Below are 21027 nucleotides of genomic sequence, written 5' to 3'. Positions count from 1 at the left end.
CGCTTATGAATACTGCTAGATCGGTGTGTTGACAAACTGAGCTCCACTTGGCTCCCCTCACATTATTACACTTTTGGCTTTTTCCAAAGTTCATGTGTACAGTTAAATGCACAAACTCTCCCGATGCGAGCGACTTGCATTAAATGTGCTGGTTGGCTTTTGCATGCCGTAAAGGAAACTTTCATGAATAAACTACGAAGTTGTCTGTTTCATGCGTTTGACAGGAATGTTATTGCAAGACATTGATACAGGCAAGCCATATATATATTATTACTTATACATATGCACATAAGTGATAGGTCGTCGTTTCATTGGGTGGCGAAACTCGTTAATTTCAACAATTATTTTATGTACAACGGTAATTAAAACTACAACATCAAGTGTGTGCCTTGTGCGACTGATTATCACTCATTCTGTCACTTTTCTCCAGTGAGTATGTCAGTAGTCCTGCAAGTTAGTCCACAAATGCAATACATGGTATATAAGCCCTTATGTTTGTCTCATATATTTATGGAAGGGGTCGACATTGTATGCCCTGCAGTGCGCTCCCGATGGGATCGTAAAAATGTCACTTCCTTTTGTTAGACTTTATTAAAGTTTCAGCAACTGCAAAGCAACAACCCACAACTCTAATGTGCTCGTGCATGTGTGTGCGTGTTTGTGTGTGTGAGTAATAAATAATGAATGCTGCTAGATAATTAAGTATGAGACCGTCTGGTATGTTTTATCGCCGCCGTGTTAACGGGAATTACAATTTTGTTATGCAAATTAAGTTGACACCACAAATAAACCGGTTAATTAAAGATATTGGCTGTTTGGACTGATTACATCGCATTAATTAACTTTATTAATAAAATACATTAAAAGAGTCATAATACAAAGAGTTGAAGAACCGCAGAAAGCCTCAAAGGGCAGCAAAGAAGAGTAAAACTTTGCGAAAGAGTTTGACACGCAAAACTTTGAAGTCACATGATCTAAGGCATTTCATAATTAAAACCAACATAATTACCTAATTTTTGAGTGCCAACACCCCTGTCTGTTAGTGCGAGGGTCGTGAAATTATCATAGTGAAAACATCACACAGAATTGTCCGTTAAAAATAGATGACGTACAAGCAGCTGTCAACAGTTGAACGGAGAATTGAAATGTCATAAGTTGACAAGGGCAAAACAAGAGAGAGTGACAGGGGTCCAAAATGAAACAGAAATAACATCGATAATAAAGAGATGAAACTCGAAGCGCCAGGAAGTGTGCTTTTAAACAGAAATCCAAAATTATTTAATTGCCAATGTACGCTGTTACTGTGTGAGCAATGGCTCTTTATGTTATGGGAAGGTCAAAAGTATTTTAGAAGGACAATATCAAAGAACTGGGCATAAATGCAGTCACTTGTTGTTTTTTGTCTGAACGATATGTACCTTGTATATAAATTGCAATCCTCATGTCAGTCTCATGCTGATTTTTATTAGCAGACTGGAGGTGAAAACCGGCTAGAAAATCCTGTTTCGCCTCTAATAATCTAAAAGTAAGCCGTTTTTCCCCCTCTAGTGTCCGAATAAAGACCTGTAAGTAACAGAGTTATTGTGTTCTGGGATCTCACAGCTTTTCCATATTATTGGATATGTACTGGTGATTACTGACAGGGTTGATCCGGAAAGTAATAGGACTGAGACGATTTAAAAAAATGTATGGAGCCAATCGATACTTTACAACCCTTCAAAATAGGCTTCTTCTGCGTCGATGCGGCGCTGATTGCCAAGCATTGAAGGCGTCACGGAAGGAATACTAGGGGGAATAGCCTTGAGAGCCGAGGTGCACGCTGCTTGGATCCCATCTGTCGTCTCAAAATGCTTGCCATTCGTCGACCTTCTCAGGCAAGGAAACAAATAAAAAACCCGGGGGCCCACATCTGAGCTGTAGGGCGGCTGCGGAAGCATTGGTCGGTGCTCGCACGGAAGAAAATCAGTCCTATTACTTTCCGGACAAACCCTGTAAGTGTTAAATGAGTTGAAGTTAAAAAGTACTCCAATATCTAATTCTTCTTGATCTGCTGTTCAGTGGAGTTCTTTTAATATTGTAACTCTGAAACAATTTCGATCTCGCACCACCTTTTTATAACGGACGCTTTATTTGAGGTAACGAACAATAAATTGGTTTTCTTGTTTTGAAGAAAGTAGAAGTGCCACAAGTCTAATCCCAACCCTTTACTCTTTTCTTCACTTTCTCCCTACAGTAGTAATTTGTTTGTATGTCGGCTGTGAGCTGTCCGTCACCCGCATTGATCGGTTGTACCATAAATGCTTTGATTTCGCCCCTGCGGTGTTCATTGCCTTGCCCGATGGGTGTTGTTGTTTTCGTACGCACCGACCCGAGCACTTGGGTGGCCATTTCATTAACTTTTCGGTATTGTTATGCACTGCCCCGAAATAATACGAAAAAAACGTATTTTAAACATAGAAAGAAATGCCAATGCCAGGCGGGCGGCGATTGCGTCAATGCCAAGCGCCCAATTATGGAAGCGTGCCTCTGATGGTTATTTGTTTCTGGTGTGCCTTTATGTTGTGGCATATACTTTCGCACTTGAGTGTGCGCACGTTTGGGTGGCATTGACGTGTACGGGGGCCAAAAGAAAAGAATCGTAATTTAAAGACGCTTTATTTGAATCAATCAGTCAAATCCAAATAAATTGAGTGCTGTTTACAAAACGGTGTATTTTACGGAACAAATTTCCACCAAAATAGTTTAGACGGTAGCACACAACCTCATTTTACACCTCATTAAACACACCACCGTGAGCTCTGAAATTTTTCTTTATTTCTCTTGCTTTTTCGACCGATTTCGGTGGCATCCAGTTGTGCAACATGAAAGTGTACAAAATGCTAAAATTGTGGCATTAATTCAAGGGCAATTGTTTATGATTAGAAATTCTTGGCTAGTCCGTTAAGTCAATATGCAGCAGAGCAGACCTACAACTAATCTTAATCAATTTTAGCACCGAGTGCTGTGTGTTTATATGTTAGTGTTGTATTTACATAAGTTCGCTCGTTTTAGTTGTGGCACAAACAGAATGAGCAGTAAAATCTAAACTGTAATTACCATAATTCTTTGGCTAATATAAACAGTGGTGGCCGCAGACCCATTTGCTCTGTGGTGGAATTTAAATATTCCCATGTTATTGTTGTTTACCGCGAAGAAAATGTTTACGCGGAATTGTGTTTTATCTGAAATACGCGGTAAAGCAAAAACTATTCATGCGCTATAGCGGGTCATGGGTTTCTTGCCAATATATCCACTAATAGTCGGTTTGGAATAACAAATTAGGAGCTAATTGCTGTTTGCTTTGTACAATACCTTAATGGATGCTGTAATTTGGAATTTCTTTGAACAATTGTAAATATGTCTGGCACACAAAAACACGGCAATTAAAAGAATATACCGCGAGAATCGTCTTATTGATGGACGGCGCTTATGGAAATTTTTTTTAAATTTCGTGGGCGATCCTAACAGGGATTTCACTTAAACAGCCTAGAACATCGGTCCGTTGTGGTACCTAAAAACTCTTATGTACTGTATCATAAGATATGTATATAGAAATCCACACATTTTCTTGATCCTCTCACAAGTTTGTTGAGACTGGTAATATCAGATGCGGCTCTGTCTTCCGGTTCGTCCAAGGAAATATTATCGAGATGTTTCAGCCTCAGTCTTTTAAAGACTGGATAATAGAAGTCAAAGTGCATGAATGTTTCCACCTCACCCTCCTCCGTCCAACTTTGACAACTAGCATTCGAAAAAATTTCAAGCCTTACCGCATGAATGCCTATTAAGATCTTAAGGAGGCCTACCATTGCGGCAAGATGAACTTTTCTCAGGGAAAGTAGGTCGGTAGACCTATTGCGTTCTACTCGAGATCAAAAGAGTCTGCTAAGTGCAAGCAAGATTCATTGGTCCAGTGCTATAACGAAAGACGCCAATGAGGATCCAACTCCGTCCCATTCCGATGTGAACGGGACTGGCTTCACTGCTTAGCTCATTGCTTTTGCCTTTGCGGGCACCCGGTCTGATGATGAAGTAGCTTGATGCTATTTTTAGTGAGGACAGACACTCCTGGACTAGCTTTGAATGCACAATTTGGCCGATCTGCTGTCGGAGTATATGCTCACCTCCCTAAAAGAAGCTGTACTTCATAGGTATACGTCTACCTGCTAGCCACTTCTGCCTGAAAATACTACAGTGGTCCGGTAGCCGAAAGCTAAGATTGACTGAGACCTGCGTACAGAAAACTCCCCCTCCAACCTCCATCCGTGAAAAAGCTTACTGCTCCTCATCTCCACCGATTTTTCCCCATACACATATCCCTCGCCGGAATGTGAGCAGTGAATAAGCCTTTGTCCTTACAGTTCAGTGATCCAATTTTGCAGAGATGCAATTAAAGAAGGATACAATTTCGACATGTTCTTATTTGGAACCCTTTATACTCGTATACTTCGAATTTTATATTGATTATTAGACATTTTTAGTAATACCTTCAAAATAGGCGGGTGCATGCCCATAATTGCTCTTGTGGAAATGTTCCTTAGTTCTTTCAGCGTATTTATTGTGTAGCAATCATTTGAATATGACGTGCGATGGGTGCGTTTCGAAATTAGCAAAAATACTCTCTGGGTGACTAGTTCTATATTTTGTCTCTTTTGTGATATCTCTTTCGTATAAAAATCAAGCCCAAGGTGGCCTCATTTACCAATAGCTGAGAGCCCACCATTATTTCAATGTGAAAATGAAAAGTTCTTATCCACACAAAGCATACTCCTGGTGGCCTGTTGCAGTGCCATACTGCCACACTGCCGCACTGCCAAGTGGCACGGCCGCTTTGTTACTTAAGCCATTTGTATTGAAGGCTTAAACGCATTTGCTCGAAGGTTAAAAAGCTGCGGTGGCACATTGTGACACTTAAAGCCAACATTGTTGTTGTGGCGGCTAGTGTCTTGCAACATTACTTGGTGGCTATAAAGGCCACCATGCTGTCGCATGTTGTCGCTTGTTGCAAGTTAGTTATGTCTATGCAACGTAATAAGTGTTGACTTTTATGTGCTGCCACACTGTGGAATGCTGTGAATAAATATGTTGCAACTTGTGTTGCTAATGAAAATAATATTTTTCAACAATACAATGGTGCGCGCGGGTGCCCGCAAGTGCTGTGCCGAAGGTGTTGGCGGTAAGTAACGAGCATAATGCAACTAGAAGTAGCTACACCCATAAAGCTGCCGACACAAGGGCAGCGCGGCGAATGAGCAGGAAGTGCAATACGGAAGGAATAAAAATATAAATAAAAGTTATAGCAGGGTAAAATGTGGTCCTTGCAGTTGTTGTAGTTGTTGTGGATGTGCCAACTGCCATGAAGTTGCTAAGAAATATCTCTTACAATACGTTTTGTGGCATGCAACATGCAGAAATGTAATAACAAGATGCACATAGATTTATGGCGCAATGACGGTAGCTTCAACTGAATTGTTTCTTCTTCTTCTCACGCTTCTTCTTCTCATGCTTCTTCTGCTCAATGCTGATAAATCAGGAATAAGTTCTCGCAGTTTTATTGGAAAAATTCCTTTGGTGGCAAAAGTTTATGTATTTACAGCTCTAATGGCGACAGAAGGGTACAATTCTATTTCAGGGTCCAGAATCTGGGTAAAAGACGCTCTCCGTTGGACTGTACCAATTACTAGCTATGCTTTGGGATTGAAGTTGGATACTGATTTAGTGAATATTTAGGATTTGTAAACTATTTCTTTTACTTGCAAAGGCAGAGTAAAGGAAAATATTCTTCCTAACATAACGATTTGTACGACAAATTCATTTTAAATACATAAGATCTCTTACAAAATGTTCTGGGCGACACAAATTTTCGACGTTGCAGCATTGTAGCTAATTCATTCCTATTTATTGCATTATTTAGGAAGCCTTAATGCCCGAGCAGAAGATTTGCTTATTATTAGGAAACATATGTATCTAACGCCCCGAAAGAAAAAAATTTATAATAGAGTCAGGCGGAAAAGAAATGGCGGAACTGAAAATATGTGCTTAAAATTCACATTATTTACCAAACCCTTTTTATCATTTAATAGTCCGATTCTGCTTACCATTTTACTTACCGAAAAGAGCAGATGTAAATTAAAAGCGCTTGAGATTCAGGTAGATTACCCGGTTCTTTACTAAAATTTTGTATCAGCCGAGCTGCGGTCTGTTAGTTCAATAATGCTTAGTTTTGTGATTTAAATCCGTGGGTGTGATTTTAAGGGTTCAGAGTTGCAGAGATCGTACCAGCTGCTATCATGGTCAACACAATAGGTATGGTTTCCCTAGAGGGTATATTAAAAATTTATGGTTTATTTAAACTTTAAGTATTTTGCATTATGTAGATGACATTTCATTGTTTCGCTGTCAGTAGGAGAGGGCAATGAAAACATGAATAAATGAGCGCATATTTTCTACACACTCGTACAATATATAACTGCATATGAATATATAAGTACATTTATGAGTAATGATAAATTCCTGCCTTGGTTGTCTGCAAAATGTCGACAACATACTTTATACAATTTATTCGATTGTATTTTCTGTTTTTGCTAGCTTTTCCCTTTATCTTGATTTGTTGCTCAGGTGGCTTAGATAAAATGATATGCAAATGACACGGCCGATTTTTGAGTACTGACTGAGTGGGGACTTTTCAAGTTCGAGGCACTTGTGTGGATAACTCAAAGTTATGTTTGGCAATGCCTAGGGCCTTTTATTTTTAAATTTCTATAGCTCACAGGCATTTTATGGCAACGCTTTGACATTAGACTCGTATTCCTCAGAATTGAACACTGTACAAAAGTGCCCATTGCGAAGAAGTTCTAACTCTCATTGGCGAAGTAGTACGAACTTCTAAACCTGATTTCCCATGAAATTCGCGTTTTCTTGTATTTATCTCGTAAATGATAAACTTGTAGGAAATTTTAAAAAATCTATGAAAATTCCGTACAGCCTTACTTAAGAAGCAGAATATCTCGAGAAGTTTTAATGATAGCTATTTTGTGTTCGGGACCTTTCTTGTAGAAAATAAAATTTAAATGAACCTAAAACATAAATTTCCTACTAGGAGGTATTGTCTGTTTGATTCGGTCGAAAAAAATCAAAAAATTGAAAAACTGCCGGTGTTTTAAAAAATTTTTGAATTTCGGCTGAAATTTTGGTCATTTATGGCCTGCCTAAAATCAATTTTTGCTTAGAACTTGTAGGTCATTGTATGTAGAGGTAGTATATACAGAACATCCAGAAAAATTCTGATAGCAATCGCTCAAGTAAATTTGAAAAATGTAGTTTTGAGAAAAAGGATAGAAAGGAAACTCAAAAACTATAACTCAAAGATAATTTGAGATATCGATTTGAAATGTTATTTTTAAAAGTATACCATATCAAATGAAAAAATTAGAAAAAAGCAGTCGATTCTTTTTTTATTTTACACCAGGTGTTCACCTTAATGCAGAATCTCAAACGAAGCTTTAATTTTAAACTAATATCATTCCATATATCAATTTCTTAATTTTTTCTTTTCTATGAGTGTTACCCATTGTAACCCTTTCATTGTTTTATATTTCAGATACGATTTGCTCTTTTCCAATCGTCCCAAAGTACGAGCGAGTGACAGAAACATCGCTGCCAAGGCGAAGGCGAACGCACAGCTAAGACTATGATTCTAAAAATAGTCCCAGAAGCAAACGACAACCATGAGTACAACAAACAAACAAACAACAACACTAAAAGCAAAATGACAATAACAAAACAGAAGACGCCGGCAACAACAACGGGAGAGATAATGATGGAGAGAGCACTTGAAAAGTGTTGAAGAGAATTGCAACCACAACAATAACAAGTACACATGAAAAAGCAAGTCAATAATGCATAATGGGAATTGGATGATTGAATTTGAGTGCGCGGCTAAGAAATATGCGGCAAATGCGACAATTCGCGAAAAACAGCTGCTTTGCGGAGTGAAGGCGCCCAGAGAGTGCTGGCTAAATATAGGCCAGGCGCACGTTGCGACAGTCGTTAATGCGCGATTCGGTTGGTTGTGACATCAAAAGCAACAACAACAACAAAGCGAAAAAACTACAACCAACCAAGTGCCAACAAGAATTACTAAAATAAACGCTCGAAGACGCTTTGAGTTAATTATGTGACGTCATAGTGACGAGCGAGTGCAACGTCACAAGCGTCAAGGCGTCAAAGCAAAGTCAAAAGCCATAGGAAATCATAAACACATAAGCAAGGCATGAGAATGAGACGGCGAAGCTTACTACTTCGCCCGCAGTGGCCGCTACCCCTGTTGCACATAATGCTGCATGTCTGCACATATGTGTGTGTCAGCACCCGCGGAGGGGGTGGTACCAAGGTGGTGCAGTCAAAAATCTTGTGAGAGCAAAAACTGACAACAGTGAAATAAGAAATCGACAGCTGCGCGCCCAGATAATCTCAGTAAACCGACCCGAAGTGCAAATTTCAATAAGCACTTACTCATATACAGCGATATACATGTGTGTGTGTGCGTGTGTTTGCTGTTTGCGTGCTTTTGCGGGAAATTGAGAAAATTGTCAACGAAAATTGTCAAAATGCTTTTCAACTGGCTCAGTCTAATTTCGCTGCTGAGATCACTTGGAACGAACGAACGAGCGAACGCGACCAGCGCGAATGAGCTGCGACAACAATAACAAACAAAAACAAAAACATAAAATAAATAATAATAACCAAAGTGAGGTAGCGGAGATAGCAACGCGGCACGGGTCTTGAATCGAAAAGAGTTTTTCCTTCACACAACCGTTATTTGTGGTGAAAATTGATAAAAAAAATGTTGAGGATATGCTTTGGTGAATTTCACAAAAGTAATCAATGGTCTTTGACTGGTTGAGAAAAAAAGTCAATTGACAAATTGTTATATAAATCAGCCGAAAAGTTAAGAAAAACTCACTGCAAGCTATTTTAAGGAAGTGGCTCGGTGCAAAGTGGAAAATGTGAAGAATTTATTATTTTCTGACTAAACTTATTGAAAAGTGAAAATTTTTCCTCGGCGGGTAACGCTACTCTTATAAATAATGGTTTATTAAAATTAAGACTGGAAAAAGCTAATGTGTATAAGAAATCTGAAATATTAAGTGAAATAATGCTCGGGAATAAGAAGATCTTGTTTGCATATATTTTTTTCCTGTAATTTATTCCTTCAATGTCAGGGACAGACCTGTTAAATGAGTTCAGGCACTATTAATTACTTTGCTTTTGGATTTCTTCAGCTTTAGTAAAGAAGTGTAGGTAACTGGGAATTGCTGGCTTTCTTAGAGGGCAAATATTTACAAAATTGGTATTTTAAAGCTGTAAATTAGTTGCTTTATTTTTGAAATTCACCCATCGAAGTCTCCGGACCTAAATTAGCAGCTTTTATACTGAATATCACCAGGTTTACAGATTCTGTAGAAAATATTGTTACTCCGTAAATTTTTGGTAGGCTTTTGCGGGAATGATCTCCAAAGATATCACCCCGCAAGATTGCAGTCTGCTCTTTTGGACTTCATGAGCGCTACTCCCTCTGCATAGCCACGCAAAACGACCAACCGCACAGCCTTTAGCAATGGGCTCCCACGATTCCGCGCGCACCGCGAACGCGTCAATGAGCTGCTGAAGTGCTAAAGACATTTTTTATGCCTTTCACTAGCGTAAAAGGTGAAAATTGCTGAAATTTTCGTTTTGCGAAAAATAAGAATTTTTCAAAGTCAACGAGAGAAGAGCAGAAAGTGCTTTTCAGAAAAAAAAGAAAAAATAGAAATTAAAATAAATAAGTGTGAAAAATGTGAGTGCAAAATTAAGATGGACTAAAAATTTGCCAAGCATTAAAAAGCGCGTTGAGTGGCGAGCAGTATTTCGTTTTCGACGCAACTTTGAGTTTGTGTTTTGTGTATGTTTTGCAAATAAATCAACTTGAAGTGTATGATAAGTGTTGGCAGGCAGACAACAACAACAACAAAAGCAAAAGCCGTTGTACCAAGTCGACAGCGTCCTTTGCGGCGGAACGTGTGTGCAAGCGTGTGTGTGGGGCAGCGGCAGCCGGCAGCGGCGCTAGCAGTGGATCCAGACGCCAGGCACTTAAGCAGCGAGACGAATGTGCAGAAGATGGCAATAAATCAATGGAAGTAGGAAGCGCAAAAGCGAAAAGTGGTTAGTGTTGTGAAAATAGTTTCGGAAAGCAAAAATACGACATTGGTATTCGAAATACCGTTACATAAAAAGTTAGAAAACGACGAGCGAAATATAAATTATTTGATTAACTCGCTCCGTGCGCTTCGTCTTCTTCCTTAACTCCCTCCTCTGCTGGCCGCCCAGCGCTTTGTTGGCGTACGTGTGTTTGTCGCCTAAATGTGTCGCTCAGCTGTCTGCTCCACAAGAACAACAAGAACAACAACAACAAATACATACGAAATCATCTGCCACTGCGACATTGACGTCAGCTCCGCGAAAGTCGTGCAGTTTTAAAAAAACATTTCACTGGATTAAATGGTGAGTGAGCGCTTTGTTTGTGCACGGGGGGGACGCAAGGGGAAAGCAGCAATGCTTAAGAAAATGTGTGGACGATTTGTTGGTAAAGCAGCGGACTCTGGGGAATTATACAGCACTGTGTGGTGAAACATTGGAAACTAATAAATTATATATTTCTCCGCTTTATATATGTGTGTATGTGTGTTTGAGTGTTTGTGTGCAGTTTGCTGGTTATTGTCACTTACAGCTGTCGCCGCTGACAGAAATGGCTATTTAATACATAAAACGAAGATAGGGACGCCTGGTCCCTTCATGCACATGTGTGTGTGTGTGTGTGTTTATTGAAAAGTAATTCATGCTTCTGGGTTCATTTAACTTTCACAACTAAATTTATGTTTGTATTGCACGCCCAGCATCTTCTTTATGCTTTATTTACTGTGGGCTTTCCTACAACAGAAATTCGAAATTAAATTTGTTTTGCTGTGCTCAAAAGGGGTGAGAGGGGTGAGAGGGGTTCCTTGGGTAATTTAGTAGCAAACTTTTATATAAGTAATCGAGGCTGTTGTCTAAAAAATAGAAACATTTCAAGTTTCGGACGGGTTTGCATTATTGATGAGTTCATGTGGAAATTGAGGTTATTTATCTGATTTATTATTCCAGAGAAAAGGTAACCCCAATTAAATAAGTGTTTTTCTTTTTTTGTTCTATTTTTCAAGTCTTCAAACTTACACTGTACAATCTGAAATGAATTGGTTGAATCCCGTCGGCCACCGCTTCAGTCGAAGTGCGTTTTCTTTAAAGAATCACAAGATTTTTTAGTGCGTTTCTGTGACGGTTTTCCCTTTCTGCGTAAATATACTTTGCAACCTGTTAGGATTTATGCATTCAACCATTCCTTTGCAAAATTGCAAATATTCTCCGTTACTATTTCTTTTTTTTATATATACTAACAGCTGTGATTTCACGCCTCTACATCGCCCCAACCATTAACTAGCGTCGGCAATGAGAGCTGATCAAATCATCACTGGAAAGAGGCATATAAAAATGTCGTAAACTTTTCTCGTAAAAGAGTTGTAAAATGTTAAATTTATTTCTAAATAATGCAGATACTCGTACATAACGGTGCTCCATTTTGTCAATTTCATTTTATATTCCTTTTTGATATTTCAAACTAATTGATATCTATTATCGTACTATCATTAAATATTTAATCCAAAAAGCAGTCTTGTCTGCCACATAAATATGATCAATCAAATATCTCTTCATTTTGAAAGATGCTTGATTCCCTAGGAATTGGCTCTCCTCCTAAGCCGTGTTATAAATTATCCAATGTCTGTTTCCAATGAAATCAAATGCTGTAAGACGTAAAATTTTCTGCCGATATTTAAGAGCCACCTTAATGTGTTTCCAATTCTATATGCTCCAAATTGCCTTCATACACAAATTTGTCGCTAAAAATTTATTAGACACACATTCACACAGCAAAGTATACTAAAGTGCCTATAAATACGTGCTCATGCATTTTGCACCTCTTCATGCAATGGCTTTATGCATGCCAGTCGCATGCACACACTCACTATCGTTGAGGCATTTCCATACCGCAAATTAGCCACCTGGGCGTATGAGTAATATTTGTGTGACAAATACTTTGATTCTCGCGGATTGACGCTTGATGACGCATTCGAGTGCATATTGCTGAAATAACCAATCAGAGAGAATGATAATGGCGGCATTAAGTCACTATTCCGAAACAATTTCACGCAAACCTGTGGAAGTCTTTGGCGTTTAGTCTATTACATAATACATTGGGCTTATCGATTGAATATCGATTATTATCGACTATTTCGGGTGTTGAGGTGAATTTAGTAAAATCTAAGAAACTTTTTTTAGTAAGAATCAACATGTCTACCTCTTTTCCATGGTAAAATGTAATAACTTTTGGTTTTTTGTTTACACTCCTATCTCCTCACATGCATAGAGGCACGTGATGTGCGAGTTCACATCCACGAGAATACGAAATAAATACCACTCACGGCAACTTTCAGAGCACTCGGAGAATGTTTGCTGTTTTGAGTAGATAAGTTAACATTTCTAATTCGTGGGAAAGCGTTGTGGTAGAACTATGTTTGCCTTCCGATATAACTGCGGTGGCCTCTGCTGTGCTGTGTGGGCAACTGGAATTAAAAGTTGGCAGGGGTGGCTTCAACTTGGCTTCAAAATGCGCAAAAATTGCGGTTAGTGGTCGAGACAAAACTGATAAATATTTTTGTTTTTATATAGTGTAACGGAACATATTTCTCAACAGGCGTTGCAGGTGAATGCTCATTTATAAAATCAACTACTTGTTAATGAAGCTCAAGTTTCCTACATTTTTCGCCCAATTTCTCAACTAATTCTGTGGATCGTGGAACTGCTGCATCTAAATCTGAATATAGAAGTTTCAAGGCTCCCCAAACTATCTCTAAAGCCTTTTCCAAATACTTATAATATGAAATTAAAAAACCAAGTGGACTTGCGTTTTACGACGCCAGATTCGAAACTAGTTTTTAGATTTAATCTCATTTGATGTGGACGTAGTAAGAACATAATGGGATTTCTTTGGATTACTTCAGTTTGAAGTGTTTAGATGGTGAGGTGACTTAACCACTACAGTACCTATTTCTCCATTAGGCCGGCTTCAGATCTGTTCTAATTCCTTCCCAGAAATCGAAAGGCGCCTTTTCAGAATAAATTCGAACCAAGGGATAATTCTGTAGTTGTGAACGATGTGCTTCAGAACGAAATTTGGCATTTTTACAAATGTACGGAATTCAATATCATTGTCACGGCAACAAATCACTAGTTCTAACTCAAGGGCAATGTTGGCAACAAGAGCATTGTAAAATTCGAAAAGTGCATTGTGTTTTCGAACATTTTTCTCATTTGATGCATGTTCTTGTTACAGTTGTTGGTGTTCACAAAAACAAAAATAAATTAACGCAGAATTTAACAAAGACGATGTAAATATGCACATATAATACACGATGCTTACAAGTCTCACAATACTATATACATTCAACCAAAAATATAGGCCTGTTTTAGTCAAAAATTCTGAAAAGCTAAAATAATACTGAAATATCCGAATAACATATTGGGTAGTCGCAAAAGTCTTTTCGTATTTTGTCAATAAACATCGTTGCAGTCGTATATCTCCAGTGCCACCAATCACATTGTGTCACACCATATAAGTGAAGTTTACGGAGACGATGGTGTATCAGTTCGTGTAATACAACAATGGTTCGCTAGCTTTCGTTCTAGAAATTTCGATGCGAAAGATGCACCTCGCTCTGGTCGACCTATCGTTGGAAAAGTCGATGAAATTATGGAAAATATTGACCAGGACCGCCACATAAGCAGCCATGACTTCGCTAAGGAACTTAACGTTCACCATTAAACGGGTTTGAACCATTTAAAACAGGCTGGCGACAAAAATAATCTCGTTGTTTGGTTACCACATGAATTCTTTGTGAAAATATTAATGGACCGAATTATCATCTCCAATTCTTTGCTGAAACGAAATGAAATCGAATAATTTCTGAAGTGAATGGTAACAGCAGACGAAAATTAGATCAAATACGACCATAATGTGCGAAACAGATCATGGTCCAAGCGTGCTGAAGCTCAACAAATGTTCTCAAAGCCTGGATTAACGTCTCGAAAGGTTATGCTGAGTAAATGGTGGGGTTGGAAGGGCATCCTCCACTATGAGCTGCCCCAGCCTGGTCGAAAGATTGATTCTACATTTTATATAGCCCTGACCTTGCACCATCGGTTTATGGGTTGTTCTCAGGACAGTTAAGTCTATTTAGACGGAAGACAACCCAGTCGAGAATTATCAACGTGGCAGCAATCAAAATTATTTGTAATAATACAACAACATGAGAAACTAAAAGAATATGCGGAAATTTATGTTTTTTCCATTTGCCTTTACTTTTTTGACCTCAGATGTCGATCTTTGTTTTCCAGGCTCGCAGATAATAAAACTTTTAAATTAAATTTTTGTAGTATCGAGAAATCAATTATGAAACATAACTGCAAATACAGAACAGAAATTCATGTATTTATGTATACTCATATAAGCGCTTGGCCCGGCGACAACATCAATTATTAAGCACATACAATGTGTTCGCCGCCAGTGTACGAGACATAAACGTGCGCAATGCCAGCGTGGACATGAGGAGAAAGCAAATTACACTGCATTATTAATGATGTGATGTGCGTCAATGCAGAAGAAGGCTGGCTGTCTTCAATATTTGTACAATCAATAGCAACTGAGCTACAAGCAGACAATGAAAACCTCATTGTTGACATTGTTATTATTGTGTTTGTTGTTGTTAAACATTTTGCTGCTCATTTCCTCACGCCATCGGATTTTGTGATTGTTTTTCTGTAGCTGAGTGCGTGTGAAGTCGTCGCTGGCACTTGTGGTGTCCAATCGACCAATCGAAGCTCGCAGCAGGTACAGGATAAATACTTGTTATATAAGTAAATACGTGTAAAGGAGAACATGTGAATGTTATGGTGGTGTGTCTTTTTGTCACAGCTTCGATATCTCGTCAATATGTGTTTAATAGCGACGGGGTCTTGCAATTTCAAAGCGCACCGAAATGTTTAACAGCAATTTTCTTTGTTTAAAGTCTTGTTGTTTGCTGCGTACACGAATATTTCAGTAATTTATGATTGTAGCACTCCCTAGTACCATAGCGCGAAGAAGAGTCGAAAGCATTCATCGAATTTCCTGGCTGCCCATTCACCGCCAAGAAACGGCGAGACGAAGCTCTTGCCAAATCACTTGCCCTCTTGCCAAAAATGCGACCGACCCGCACAGCAGTGCGGAAAGTCCCAAGAAGAGCCAATACAATTTAACAATCGACATGCCGCACTCACTTAAACATATTTGTGCGAGTGCAGAAGGCGAAGAGAAATATGCAAAACCAAAGCGGACGCCAAAAGTCTGAAATTATGGCGGCCTTTCAAGTGCATTGCCAAGGTCCACAAGCGCTTACACATGTAAGTGAGCACATAAGAGCCTTACAAATTAGGCGCACGCGAGTGCGGGTACTTGCGGTTGAATGAATGACTGGGAGGCGCGCCATGGCTCATGCCAAAGAAATTCAGCCTTGTTTCCCGTTTTATTGCCATTGGTGCTAAGCAGTTCTAAGGCAATTCGTTAATAAATGTTCGCGTTGAGTGTTGGTTTGTGCGCTGCGTGGCCCATGGCTGCATTCAAGCATGTTGTAAGATATTTTTGTTATGTGCAAAATGTCGGTGCGACGCCGAATTTGGCGTTCTTGGCGCGCTTCATGGCGTGCGACTAGTTTCTTTGTCTTGCTTTCTGTATTGTTTGCGAATGCGAGCGAGTGAGTTTCCTCCAAGGAGAGTTGGAACAATATTATTCATGACCAAGCATATCAATAATGATTTCCACATTTTATGATTATCTAATAATTACATTTGATAGCTTAAGCATGCAATTGACTTGAAGAGTGTTACGAGAATAGTATTTAGTTATTATACTGAGGACGTAAGTACCAGCGGCATATAAACCACGGTTCCACAACTCTTTGATAAAAAGTTCGTGCTAAAAGCGGTGACAATTTCATTTCCAAAATCCGAAAAAGCTCCGAACTGCCGTGCGCCTTTAAACTCCTCGAAAGGAGCGAAAAGTCGCCAATTTCATCAAATCATCAAATCCGATGGATGACATGTGATGGCTGTGTATGTGTGGGGATTGTGATATCGTAAAAAATGCTTTTCGTTCGCTTGCGCGCCATTAAAATTCGCAGAACGTATTTGTATTAAAATGTTGTGGCCGTGATTCGCAAACACCCGTTCACTGTTTAAGTGAAACTGCATGAAAAAATACTCGCAGACTGAAGCTGATGGCAAAAAGCGACTTTTTCATGTGATACTTTATCGATGCTGTCACTGTAGGAGTAATTGGGGATGACGCTTGACAAACACGATGATAAGTGCAGTCTCATAACGGAACTGCAGCGTCACACAGCCACCCACTTCCCCACATACGCTTCGTTGCCTGCTTCTGTCCTGGTTGCAGCTGCCGGCGTGTCAAGGTAGCTTCATCTCTCTCTGTGTGTGTGTCTGTGAGTGGCTGTAATTTTTATTCTGCCCTCACTTTTTTGTATCTCAATCCCCTGGCGTCGACTTTGCACCAGTTACTTTTATCTGCAATGTCTTTATTGTATTTGTTAACTGCTGATTCTGAAAGGTCTGAGCTTGACTTGTCAATTTGCATTTCATGTTTGTTTTTGTTTCTGTTGTACTGAATTCTGCCTGACTGGCAGCGCAGGCGAGAGAGACCGGAGCCTTAAACTGAATCAGTAGAGTGGCGGACAAAGTTCGAGGGAAGAAAATGCGAGTTTTAAGTGCGAGTACCTAATTCTTCTAATTCACTGTTTTGCCGCTTTTCAACATACGCATAAGCCGTTATAATCGCAACGTTAAATGCGTGCGTCCCTCCCCTCTCACAATTATTTTCCGTGTGGTTTAATAAAAAGGAAGATCAGAGGATCAGAGTCTCTTCAAGGCTTAAAGAAACCACAAAGCTATGCAATTCGCCAAGAATGCCTGGCACATTTGTTGCTGTAAAAATATGACAGCATTAAACTTTGCACTTAGTTGTCCTTAAGTGTGGGTCTCTGTATTTGTGCTTGTAAACAAATTCTTTGTTCTTGCCTTTTGAAACCTTTTCCGTTTCCAAGTGGTAGTAAGTCACTCCTTCAACGAATACTGGTTAAGACTTTTGAGGTTTTTAATTTTGTTAATGTCTCGAAGTTTATTCACAGCGAAAACTTTTCCGTTCATCATCCGACCTGAATGTGGAACTAATTTGGCGTGAAATTATTCGCATTACGCACTTTGCCGCATTGAAATAATGAGAGTTGACTAAGAACTTTAACGGGTGTAATTGAAGTAAATTAATTACAGTTGATGCATTATTTTTGAAAAAGGTTATTCTTTCTTTAAATAGACAAAATGAAATAACCATTTCATAGGTTACCCAACGAAGCCGAGCCGAGCGTATTTTACCATTTATGCAACACGGAAATTGGGCTTTGAGCATCCAATCTGCGGATACTCTAAGTTTTCTTGACTCTCTTCCACAAAGAATTGATGAATTAGTGCTTCGATGCAGTATAACTCCGAATTAATCAAATATTACAGAATTTACAATTTTTCTCTCACAACATGTGCTTCTTTCACTTATAATTTATCTTAGCTACACTATTTTTGTCTTCATATTTCTTCTATTAAAAATTTGATGAGTAATCACCAAAGGCATGTATTGCCAATTTTGTGCAAACTCTCGACTTCCTAGGCACATAATTCTCTCAGCGAGCGCTGAGGCGGAGCAGAAGAAAATTGTGGCGGAGTTCAAAAGGCATTCATGTTACACATACGAAATTGCATGGGGATATTGAGACTGAACGTTGGTTGTACTTGCAACATTGTCGATAAAAGATAAGGCAACTAGAATTAAACAGTTATGCATGGGTCTCTGTAGAGTTCAAGTATTATTATAAGAGATTCTTGGCTCAGCGTTGAGATATTTCCTAGTGCCTATAACCAGCTGATTTTATTGTTGCATATTTATATTTGACTATTTCTAGGTGATATATATGTTTCTTGTGCTACTCTTCTGCTTTGGTTTCGCTCGCCAGTGTTCTTGCCATATCTTTTGCCAAATAAATACCAGCCAAATGGCGAATATGTGAAAAGAGGCTCAGGTCTCAGAAAGCCATTTTCGGTTGTAAGTGCAGCAATAAAAGACGCTCAACCCTCAAACCTTGTTCCGACAGCCTAACCTCAAGGCAAGATAGGCACAATTTTGCATACGAGCTCGTATTGCAATCAACGGTCTGTGCGCTTATGAATATTGCAATGCAGTAACAGCGTGAGGATAAAGGGTCATATGTTGCATGCAACACACATTCTTTGCCCGCTTCCTTAAGTGCGTGTGTGTATGTAGTTACACTTGTTTTTGGCAGAATCAAAGCGGATGCATGATTTGCATGAAATGCTCTTGGACTTGGCGAAGTGAAATGTGGCAGCGGTGCTCATGTGAGTGTACATATGTGTGCGTGTGGTGCGCCACTGAAATGAGTAAGCATCTTTGGCTTACGGCCAGTTGTGCGCGCATTCGTGTAAACAGCGAACATCATTGCCCAACCCCTGTCCTCCCCCCCGCCCATCGTTGGCTTTGCACCGCCAGCGATACCTTGATTGCGCCACAGCATGGCAGAGGCCAACGGCGATGAATAACTGAATTGTTTGTATTTGTAATTGATTTGTACACAAACAAGCGGGAAGAAACCACTTGTGGCGGGATGCCCCCGCTCCTCTAGCGCAAAAGCGCAAAAGCGCAACGCCACTAACGCTGAGACATTGCCACGGCCGTGTGCATTGCCACTGCCACGCCAGCGAGCGCGCCGTGAAGCGATGCGTGGCGAGCAGGCGATGAGACAGTCGCGCGGCCCAGGGCCTCTGTCGGCGAGCGCGTGCATTTTGCTGTGCGACTGCAGTACACTCATGCGGCCACGTGTGGCATCCTGCTGGCTTACAAATATTTCGAATTAAACGCACTTAACACATACCTAATGACGGAAATTTATGCAGGCATTTATTTGTTTGTTCATTTGTTCACGCGAATTAATCAGCGCAAATATTTATTTATCCATTTTCACTCGTTTATTCTTGTTTACCCATGAATGTAGATGCCCGCGTGCGGTGTGTGTGTGTGTTAAATCATTTGCTTTACTCTATCGTCGCTGAGAGCGTCGGCGTTTAATTTATATTCATTTGCGGGAATTTTATATCGCCAAGCGAAAAAAAGCTTTTGATGCGCAAATCAATTTTAATTTATTTAATTAATTTATGGCATTGCCAGGCTCGATATTTCGTTAAATATGCAAAACGTACGGGTAACACATACACACACTTACACACACATATGTATATGAGCAATGAAATGAGCTATAAAATGTGTTTTCAATTACATTCGAGCGAATACCTTAGTGCATTGCTGGAGTGAAAAGGTTGAATGAGCTAAATTTGCAGATTAATTTGTCAGCATTTATAAATATAAATATAAAACTTTGTATTTAATGCTCTAATATTGGGGTCGTCGAAAAAGTCTTTTCGTATTTTGTTCATAGATGTCCTTCCAACGCTGGAAGGTATGTGTTATATCATATAGTGTTGGAAAGGTGAGACTTTACGCTTCATTTAACCAAAAAAACTTAAATTCGAAGAAGTAGAAAAAAGTTACAGTTGTTCAAAAATGAGTGGAAATAATGCAGAAATTCGCAATATTTTGAATTTTTTGTATAAAAAAGGAAGAATGCCACGCAAGCCACCAATGAAATTTGTGAAGTTTACGGAGACGATGCTGTATTAGTACGTGTAGCACAACAATGGTTCGCTCGCTTCCGTTCTGGAAATTTTGAAATTTCGATTTACACTGATGGAATATTTTCTCTAGCGGAAAAATGGCAAAAAGTGGTAAAACTAATTAATTCTGTAAAATTCAGATAAACTCAAAATAATTTTTATTCTACAAAGCTTTTGACATCATCGAATAACCTTAAAGTACATATATAGTATATCGCATATAAGCGATTCGATTCAGCCATGTCTGTCTATTTGCACCATATGTACGCAAAGCACTTCTTTAGTTGTTCAAATATCGATCTGAACTGCGGATATCGGACCATACAAAGTGACCGATATAAATCAAGATCTTTGTAAAGAAATATTTTTTTTACAAGAGATCTTCACGAATTTTGGCATCGAATATTTTCTGGGGCAATATAGCTGTCATACAAACTGATAAAATTAAGTTCTAGTAGGGAAGGCGTTTTTGTTTGACAAAGTTTTTTGCCAAACTCGGCACGGAGTATAGACCAAGGTAACGGTAAAATCTTGTTCAGTTGAGATCTTCTTCTTTACTGCTTACTCAGTCCAAAGTAGCACCTGTTGGCAAGAGATATTCTGCGTTGGATTTCGAGGCTGACGTTGTTGTTGGTGTTAATGCTGTTTCCAAGATAGACGAAGATATCTACAACTTAACCCTAGTCGAGCAAGTCTAGTCGCGAGTACTGTTTGTTTGATGACAGGATATATTTCGTCTTGCTTTCGTTCACTGTCAGATCCATTTGCTTTGCTTTCTTCTCCAGTCTGGAGAAAGCAGAACTAACGGCGCGGTTGGCCAATATTATCAATATCATCGGCGTACGCCAGCAGCTCGAATTATTTTCTCCAGCAGCAGGCTGAAGAAGTCGCACGATAGGGAGCCGCCTTGTCTGAAACCTCGTTTGGTATCGAACGGTTCGGAGAGGTCGTTCCCGACCCTGGCGGAGCTTTTGGTATTGCTCAACGTCAGTTTACACAGCCGTATTAGTTTTGTGA

The 21027-nt window shown here is 39.4% G+C and overlaps 1 protein-coding gene across 1 annotated transcript in view; it reads left to right on the top strand.

The window, feature by feature from the left end:
• LOC126755419 (uncharacterized) overlaps nt 1-21027 on the top strand; it is a 212161-nt gene that overhangs the window by 9768 nt on the left and 181366 nt on the right. Inside the window, exon 2 of the mRNA XM_050467971.1 lies at nt 9743-10581. The gene's annotated coding sequence lies outside the window, so the exon portion shown is untranslated. The remainder of the gene's footprint in view (nt 1-9742; nt 10582-21027) is intronic.

This window comes from Bactrocera neohumeralis, chromosome 4 (genome assembly GCF_024586455.1).
Source record: "Bactrocera neohumeralis isolate Rockhampton chromosome 4, APGP_CSIRO_Bneo_wtdbg2-racon-allhic-juicebox.fasta_v2, whole genome shotgun sequence".
In the NCBI taxonomy this organism is placed as follows: domain Eukaryota; kingdom Metazoa; phylum Arthropoda; class Insecta; order Diptera; family Tephritidae; genus Bactrocera; species Bactrocera neohumeralis.
This window is presented reverse-complemented; position numbering and strand designations above follow the sequence as displayed.